Raw genomic sequence first — 9,848 nt, forward strand, 5'->3', positions numbered from 1 at the left:
ACCTCCTTCAATTCATTATTTTCTTTCTTTTCATTTTTCTCACTTACCCCAACATCACTACCTACCACCTTCCCAATTCTTGTTGTTATGGCTTGGCAATACTCCTTGGGGTTGGTCTTGGTGTTGGCTGAAAATGGGCCTTTAGACATGTCAGCTAATTGCTTAGCTAGTTGACCCACCTGTACTTCTAAATTCTTGATGGAAGCTTCAGTGTTTTTCTGGTTGTTCATAGATACCTGCATGAACTGGTTCAGAGTCTCCTCCAATTTACTAGTTCTTTCATGCATAGATGGATAAGCAGGCTGATGTTGTTGTGATTGTTGTGGTGGCCTATTGGATGGCCCAGCTTCATTCCTCCATCCATATCCTTGGTTGTTGTTGTTTCTCCAACCTTGATTTCCCTGCATATAATTGTTAGTATTATAATTACGGCAATTAAAATTACCTCCTTTCTGTTGGTTTTCCACATAGTTGACCTCTTCTTCATTTGGAATTTCTGCACAGTGACCATTGGGATGATCTCCTCCACAAAAATCACATTTTAGAGAAGGATTTGGTTGATTTGAAGAAGAAGCAATAGCATGAAGCTGTTGTGGAATCTTGGCCATCTACTTAGTCAATGCTTCAATCTGTTGGGACAACAATTTATTCTGAGCAAGGATTGCATCATTAGTGCTAAGATCAAGAACTCCTCTTTTATGAGATTGGTGTCTCCCATGCTCTGCTTGGTGATCAGAAGATGCCAGAGATTCTATGATTTGAGTGGCTTCCTCTGGACTCACAGTCATCATAGTGCCACCAGCTGCTGCATCCAATAACATCTTCACCTCAGGCTTGATTCCATTCACAAAGAAATTGAGTTGAGCTATATCTTCAAACCCATGGTTAGGACATTTTCTGAGCAATGACTTAAATATTTCCCAGGCTTCACAAAATGGTTCATCTACACCTTGCCTGAAAGTAGTAATTTCTGACTTGGCCTTAATATACTTGGATGATGGATAGAATCTGTTCACAAACTTGTTTTCCACATCACCCCAGCTTGTCAAACTCTGATTTGGGTGAGATTGTAACCAAACTTTAGCTTTTCCTGTTAAAGAGAAGGGAAACAACCTCAAATATACAGCTTCCTCATCACCTTCAGGTATTCCCATTGTTCCACATAACTCATAGAAATTTGAAAGGTGTGAGTATGCGTCTTCATGATCAAGGCCAGCAAATTGTTGTGAGCTAACCAAGGTAAGGAAGGCAGGCTTCATCTCCATTTCTCTAGAAGTATTTGGAGCGGCAATGCTAGAGAAATGCCTAGGACCATGTTGTTGTGCATAATCACCTAGGGTTCTTCTTGGTTGCCTACCTGGTCCACCTGTTCCCTCTTCAGCCATTTCTGTTTCGAAGTGTGGTTGATTTGATGAAGTAGAAGAACTCAGAAGATCTTGTTGTTGTTTTTGGATTCTCTCTAACTGTCTCAGCCTTCTTGTTTTACTGTTGTTCCTCCTTGCCGTTCTTTCAATTTCAGGATCAAAATGCAATTCTTCGGCTGGAGTTTCCCCTCGCATACACTTTTTAAAGGAGTCTGCACAGCAAGGTAAGTCCACAAAACACAACAAGACAAATATCTATATATTATAAATATTCACAAAATGAATTATCTACACAATTACAAAATCACAAGATTAAGAATTACTAAATAGAACCAAATCCCCGGCAACGGCGCCAGAAACATGATGAAGATTTTTTCGCAAACACTCCACTTGGCAAGTGGACCAAGTTTCGATGTAGTAATTAAATATCGTCCTCAGGGATTTGAGTGTTTAGTAATTCTTGCTCTAATGATTTAAAAGAGAGTGATGTTAAAATTGCAGATGAGTGAAAACAGATTAGAACAACACAATAAAATAAACGTAGTAAAGACAATGATTAAGAACAAGGATTGGTTCAGAGCACTTGCTAACTCGTAGATCTTCTTAAAATAAATGCGATTCTAATTCCATTATTTCCACGTTCATTAAGTAATCCAACAAGATTCCTCAAGGTTGAATCCTAAAGTCATTAAGCTCAAAACATGATTCCTCTATGTTTTGAGTTTAACACTTTGCATTAAGAACAATGACTTGAACAATGTGACTAACCAAATCAAGTCTATTCCTAGAACAAGAAGTGATTAGGTGCAAGATTTAGTTCGGGTTTTCGAAAACGTTTTCCAACTGGATTCAAAAACCAAAAATCATACAACGGGTGATCAAGCCGATATAAGCGTTAAGAGAAGAACCAATGCACAAATAATGAGATCAAAATGCATATATTTAAGAAGAAGAGGAGTTAGTAGTTACATCCAACCAATCCTTAATGAGTTTAGCCACACATGGCCATTACAAGATCAAAGAATGAAAGGAAGAAATTACAAAGTAAAAGATGAAGAAATGGAGTTGATCTTCGTTCCCAAAGGATCCAGCTTCCAAATCTTTTCTCTCCCCTTGTTCTTCCTTCTTCCCAAGCCCTTAATCTCTTTTTCTCTGTATATTTCGTGATGCCCCTGGTTCCTCTGTTTTTCCCTTTTATATTGGCTTCAAAACAAGGCCAAAAAGTAACTTTTATTTCCACGGCTGCAGCTGCAGATCCACGGCTATAGCTGTGGAGAGTCCTTCAGGGTGAAGAAACCTCCAAGGCTACAGCTGTGGTTTCACAGCTATAGCTGTGGCAACTCCTTCAAACTTAAGGAACCTCCAACGCTTAAGCGCTGAAGCCACAGCTATGGCTGTGGATCTCTGGAGTTGGTGTTGGGTCATGGGTGCTTCCATGGCTTTAGCTGAGAGTCCACAACTTTAGCTTTAACTCTCTGGAGCTTCAAGTTTGCATTTCAGATTTTCACAGCTCGAGCTCCAGATCCACAACTATAGCTTCAAGTCTCTGGAACCAAAAATGAGCATTCCAGATTTCCACAGCTATAGCTGCAGAACACAGCTATAGTTGCAAGTTTCTGACCTTCACAATTTCTCCCCAGATTTCCACAGCTCGAGCTCCAGATCCACAGCTATGGCTGTGGATCTCTGCTTTCCTAAAAAACCTGCAAAAAATAAGGAAATTTCTTAAGATTTTGCTACTACTCCTCTACTCTTTTAGTATAACTTGATTCTTTAAATAAAGGGGGTAAAATAACATATATAATATCTACAATTACCAAAAAGAGTACCAAAAAGTTGAGTGCAAATCATGCATAAAAGACACTCAACATTTGCGCAAACCCAAACCGCCATAATCCTTAGACTTTGTAACTACCTCCCATCCAACATGGGACCAAAACCTTGATCTGCCATTATTGGACCAGAGCAAGGACCGAGATGCATGGTTAACCTTATTGCAAACTGCTGATGGTAGCCAGAGAGAGTGCATGTTGTACACATGCATTGTTGAGACCGTTGACTTGATAAGGCAAAGCTTTCCCGCCTTATTTAAAAGCTTTCCTTTCCAGGAGGCAAGGCAAGCATTGATTTTATCCACTACACCATGAAAATATGCTATCTTAGATGACCCTATAATCATTGGTGTGCCTAGATATTTCTTAATCCGAGTAGTGTGACGAATACCAAGAATAGCTTCTAGCTTCTCCACCTGCAATCTATCCACTTTCTTTGAGACCACGAATTTGGACTTGTCCAAATTAATTTTTAAACCTGAAGCCTCAGAGAACTCCCTTAGGACGTTGTTCACCAACTCAACTTGTTTCACAGATGCTTGGCAGAAAAGTATTACATCATCAGCAAAAAATAAATGGGTGAGCTGTAAACCTCCCTATGACAATGATAAAATTCCAAATCCCTGAAAGGTGAAGTTCAGAAATGCGCAGCGCTAATCATTCCATGCAGAAAACGAAGAGATATGGTGATAGAGGGTCCCCTTGGCTCAAACCACGTTCAGGTACAAATGATGGAAGGGCACCTCCGTTCCAAAGAATTGACAAAGTTGTATGCTTCACACCCCACATAATGAGTTGGATAATAACCGGAGGAAACCCATACCTGATCAAAGTAGCCTCTAGAAACCTCCAACTCACCCTATCGTAAGCTTTCTCTAAATCAAGTTTCAATACCAGCGAACCCACCCTTGAGTTGTTTTTGTGGGTGTTAGTTAATACTTCTTGAGCAATAATACAATTGTCTCTTGTGTCCCGCCCAGGAATGAAGCTACCTTAAAAAGGGCCAATAAGATCACCCAAAAAAGGTCTAAGGCGAGCTACCAGAACCTTGGAGATAGTCTTCCAGGCCACATTACAAAGGCTAATAAGTCTAAATTCTTTCAGAGCGGTGGGGGCCTCAACCTTCAGAATTAGGACAATTTGTGTCTCCAAAAGAGCAGGATCAGAGAACCCTACCTAAAATGCATCACGCACTGTCTTCCACAACTCTTCCCCTATAATAGGCCAATAATGTTTATCAAATGAAAAAAAAATGACTAAAATCAAAAAACACATTGTAATAGGATTAAAAAGTTATTTAAACCTATTTTTATTCGGACAAAGGATAAAAAGAATTTGAGTTAAATTAAAATTTTAAAAAGTTGAATATTAATTTATTGTTAATTAAAGAATCAAATAATATATAACTGAAACACAGTATATTAATTTCCAGAAGCTAGAAAAATTAGTGAGCCAGATCGTGCATATAGTTAATTCACAATATTAACATTAATTAATTGTGAATTGTATTAATAATTTATATGAAATGCAAAAAAGAAATTGCAGCATCAAAGCAGATTCACTGACCACGTTGCTTGCTTCTTAATCATGTCTCCAATCTTAATCACATGTGGCAATCCAATCTGATCCATAAATTATTTGCAATGGCAAATGCCATTCTAATTAATTAAATGGACTGCCTCATTATATTTCACATACTACGTGCAATGTTATAAACAATTCAATATATCAAGAAGAAGATTCTTCTTTGCAGTACTTTGTTATGTTATATGATACGTACAAACAGATTTGATAAGAAAGGCTTTGGAAATAGCGTGGTTGGGTTTTATTGGTAAATTAAAATGATAAGTTTAATAAAGATAAAATAAATTCAGATTTGGGTGAGAAATTAGATATTGGTATGCAGTCTTCCTAAATTTCGTACTATTCAAATGATTCTCTTTTGCTAAATAGAAATACTGAGAAGTACAGAAAAAATGATTTTGTCAAATTTAAAACACCTAGATTTCCTCCAAAATCGTGTCTTATATTTTTAATTATTTATTTTAAAAACTATATTCATATATGTAATTAAATCATATTTTTCATATAAATCAATAAAGTAAAAGAATATTTCACCCTTTTATATATATATATATATATATATATATTAAGAGCAAGTCTTTTTATATGCATAAATTAAGTTTATAATTTTAAAAAACATTTACTTTGTTTCATCAAATCAAATTGGTGGATAATCAAAAAAAAAAAATTATACTTTGATTTTTTATTTTTTGTTTTTTTATACCATGATATTGATAAACATATTTGTTGACTTTGTCAGAAATTAGTGTCCCTCTGGATCTTAACCGTATTAAGATTATCCCTTCCAACATCTTTCTTTATCAAACTAAAATTCAAAGTTGAGACCTTGAGATTTGAAGATCAACCACAATACTAATATATAATGAAGTATCACACACACACACGCACACACATATTATGAGAAGATATTCATTTATTATAAGAATAAGTCTTAATAGTCTCTGCACCATATGATGATCAAACTTGCTCAAATTAATAGCTTGCAAACAATTGAAGGTTGTCTTCTTAAAATTCCATAGGGAACCCATGGTCGATACATGATCCAGCCATTGAGCCTCCCCCTAAGGTTGGGCACGTGACAACACAACCTTACCAACCTCACCACATGCCTCCTTTACAACACCCTTATCATCACCATCCAACCTCTAAATCAACCATTCAAGGGGGGCATGGGACCCTTCCCTTTGTCAACAAGATTGGAACCCCCATTCAGCACCAACGACTTAGTCGTCATCACCTTTTCCTTTTGAACAACAAGTGCATGAGTAATAATCTTGACAGCCAATCCCTCCCTCTTGAATGTTTTTCTCAACAAACATGACTTTCATCTCCTCCACATTTCTCATCTCTACCTTCTTCGCCTCTCCTCCATTAAACAAACCCTCCACCCTTATCCTCTTTGGCAAAGGAGACGTTTGACCTTAACACAACAGTCCTAATAGACATGATCCCCTCAATTGACCTACTTTTCTTGGGGGAAACAGAATTGGTGCGCATAACCATCCTTGCCACAGACATTCTTCCACTTTCTAATTAGTAAGGGCACTACAAACTCCTCCTCTACCATAAGGTGATGAAACCCTCTGGTTACGCATCTACCGATTTCTAAACTTCACTATTGACCTTGAACTTAGCCTTCAAGTGCTTTCATTAACTAATTCCAATCGCACCTACATAGGAAACATACATCAGAAACCAATTCAATAACAAATAGAACAAACACACAAAATCTCTAAACTCACCCTCTAAGACTTGGTGCAGATTAGTTGCACTCGATAGCGTAAAGATGACTTTCACATCTAGAGACTGATGTAACTTCACCAGCTCCTTACACTAATAAGCTCGACCTTCGAAAGCCTTATATTTCCCTCATTGTTGAACCTCAATGAGTTCTCCGTTAAAACCAATTAGGAACCTAGGTGACTTGTTAGGATTGTGGAACCCAAGATTTTTCCTCTTATGTCTGATGGTAGCCTTAATTTGAAACATACTTAACCTTGAAATGCTTAGAAGAGTAGGTGTACAACTTAAATAAATCCTTCTTGCTCCACCCATTAAGTAACATTCATCTAATAGGTAAGTTGACCTTCATTTGATAAAAATACAAGAACTTTGTGAGAGTCAACTCAATACCCACATACTTACACAACACCTAGAAAGCACGAAAGAATGCCCAACTACCCAGATGCAGTTGAGTCAAGGCTACATTTTCCTTTCTTAGGAAATTATACTCCAAAACACTAAAAGAAAGAGTAACACACATATCTTGCAAAATACAATGATACATATACATGAACGAACGAGAATAGATCTCCTCGCCCAATGATCACCCTCGGTATAAGGGTGAACAACAAATAGATGCACTTGTGATGGTGCAAAAAGTGCACAACTACCGAGTAATGCCACAACTAACTCTTCATTATCCAACTTACTTTCATACCAATCTACCTCACTCTTAACCCATTATAGTCCTCCCTATCCAGTGGACCTTTTCTTTATCATTATTGAATCCTCCAACATCGACTCTACAAACTACTCAACCCTAACAAAGATGGGCTTTGTCGCCACTAGCTGAACCACGCCAGAAGTTCCCTCACGTGCATTGGTGGGGGCATTCTCCTTAGGCAACCTCATAGAAACCTTAAAGGAGTCACTATCATCATACTCAAGTCTCAAATGTCTCCTCCTCGTTCACACACTCACGCAAAGACAAACAAATTAAAATACTAAAAAACTAGCGAATAGGGGAATGACACCTGAGAGCAAAGAAAATTACAGGAAAACTATCATGGGATCATGAATGACCAAGAACTAGCTATTAACTTGTAACCCATAGCAAAATAAAGGAAGAAATGAACAGTCTGCCGAGGCTACCTATTAAGTCAAAAGATAATCTTGGATCTCTCAAGCTTTATAATTTTAATGCTAATAAATGAAATGTTTTTAAAAAAGAAAATGTACTAAAAAACATCTTCGAAAATATCTTTGAAAATGTTCATCAAACAAAGTGTAAGATGCAGATCATCTATAAGACGATGTAAATCAAACAAAGCATATGATCTATCTTATGTTCATTAAATTTTCATTATTTATTGTGACTAATGACAAAGTTTGTTTTAAATGTTTCATTTCTTAATAGATCAAACTAGAAGATCATCTTGAAACTCACAAATTTGTTAAAGAGAACAAAATCGCACTTTCCATCATAATTAAGAACGAAAATCCCTAATATCATGGAGAAAAGTAAATATAGTCACTACTGTTACTACACTGTGCTGACATTGTTTCTACAAGTTCCATTTGTTATGAAAAGTTTGATAAGTAGTCTCCTTAATCAAATAAGAGATACCATTTGGTGAAATACATTTAATACTTGCATTAAATAAGTCAAACTATTACCTACTATCATAAGGAAAAATGATAAAGATGGACAAAGCAAACTTGTGAGCTTGACTTAAAGTGTTGCAATGGTCATCTTCTCCAAGATACTATATAAGAAAATTCAAAGTTCAAGAAAGAAAGGAGCCATAATATATAGAAAAGGCTTGTATGGAAAGACATACAAAGAAACACTTTTTGTAAATCATATTTATTCTTTCTTATAAAAGCTTAATGATCTATACAGGTTGTATAATGTATAAGTGAGATGAACACAATATTTTTGTAACCTTTATAACCATTGTTATAAGATTAAATCTAAAGAGCCTTGTCTGTAAAATAATACTTGTTTGAGCCCGAAGAGACTTGGTTGAAAAGAATACTTGGTTGTTAAGCTTGGAGTGACTTGTTGTTAAAAGAATACTTGGAAAGGCAAGCCAAATAATACTTTGAGTTGAGACAGAAACGACTTGTTGAAAGAATAATTGTATCTTTGTTTAAAGATAGTGGAACTTAATCTGGTTGGATTGAGAACTAGACACAATCTTGGTAGTTGAGATGAACTAGAGTATAAAAATATCTAGTGTTTCATCTAACTATTATTCACTCTTCATCTGATTGACATTACTACTTCACTACAAAAAATGTGCGAGTCTTTGATACACACTATTTAACCTCCCTTCTAGTGTTTATTTTTCCTTCATACTATCCTTAAATGATAATAGTTCCATTTATCTCTTTCACTTAGTTGACGGACCACATTTGAATTTGCAAAACAATGAGCGACCTAGATATAATCATTAAAACCGCAATCATTACTTATCAACGCATGTGAAAAAACTATCAACAACTTTTATTACACGTCAAATCGTCCAACCACCTACACCACAAAATCGTAAAATGATCAATCTAATAATTCTTTCATGCCCATGGAGCTCGAAACTATAGGGGCTTGTGTACCTCTTAGCTCGGATGAATCGAGCTGAGTTTACCATGAACCTAGTCCTACCGAGTCGAGCTCGCCATGTTGGATCCAAGATATCACCCAAACGTCAATCAAGGAATAATCCCCACATCATATCTCCAAGAATTTAGGAATCCCAAAATACATTAAAGAGCAACACATTGAAGGTAATATCTGTCATTAAACACTATGCACAATCATATGAAAGTATCTACAAATATCATGTAAAAGTATCTCCTAAAATCATGCAACATTATAAAACACTTATATATGGGACACCAGGTATCACTAAAACCCTAATCTCATTCTTAACCTAGACTCTCTTTTAAATTGAGTATTAAAGTGTCTTTATAGATGTCCCTCACCATTACAAATATTAAAGTAACTAGAATGTCATCCTTATCATTAAAACACTTACAGATTTTAGTAAGAATAGTAGTCAAATTATATATTTATACACATGTATACCAAATATTCCAAACTTAAAATTTAGATGATTAAACATTTACATGTAAATTTAATAATATATTAAAATCCACCACTTTATACGGTAATTTTACCTATATTACTATCTTAAAATCCACCACTTTTAATAGAGATTTTTCTATTGCAACCGTAACTTCTTCTTTTTTTTTTTTCATAAGACTTGATATTTTGCTTAACAAATTTAAAGAGTCAGTTCTACTCGAATAAATGTATATACATGCCTGTGATCGTTAAAATTGC

Source organism: Cajanus cajan, chromosome 2, assembly GCF_000230855.2.
Source record: "Cajanus cajan strain Asha chromosome 2, NIPB_CcT2T_4, whole genome shotgun sequence".
In the NCBI taxonomy this organism is placed as follows: Eukaryota; Viridiplantae; Streptophyta; class Magnoliopsida; order Fabales; family Fabaceae; genus Cajanus; species Cajanus cajan.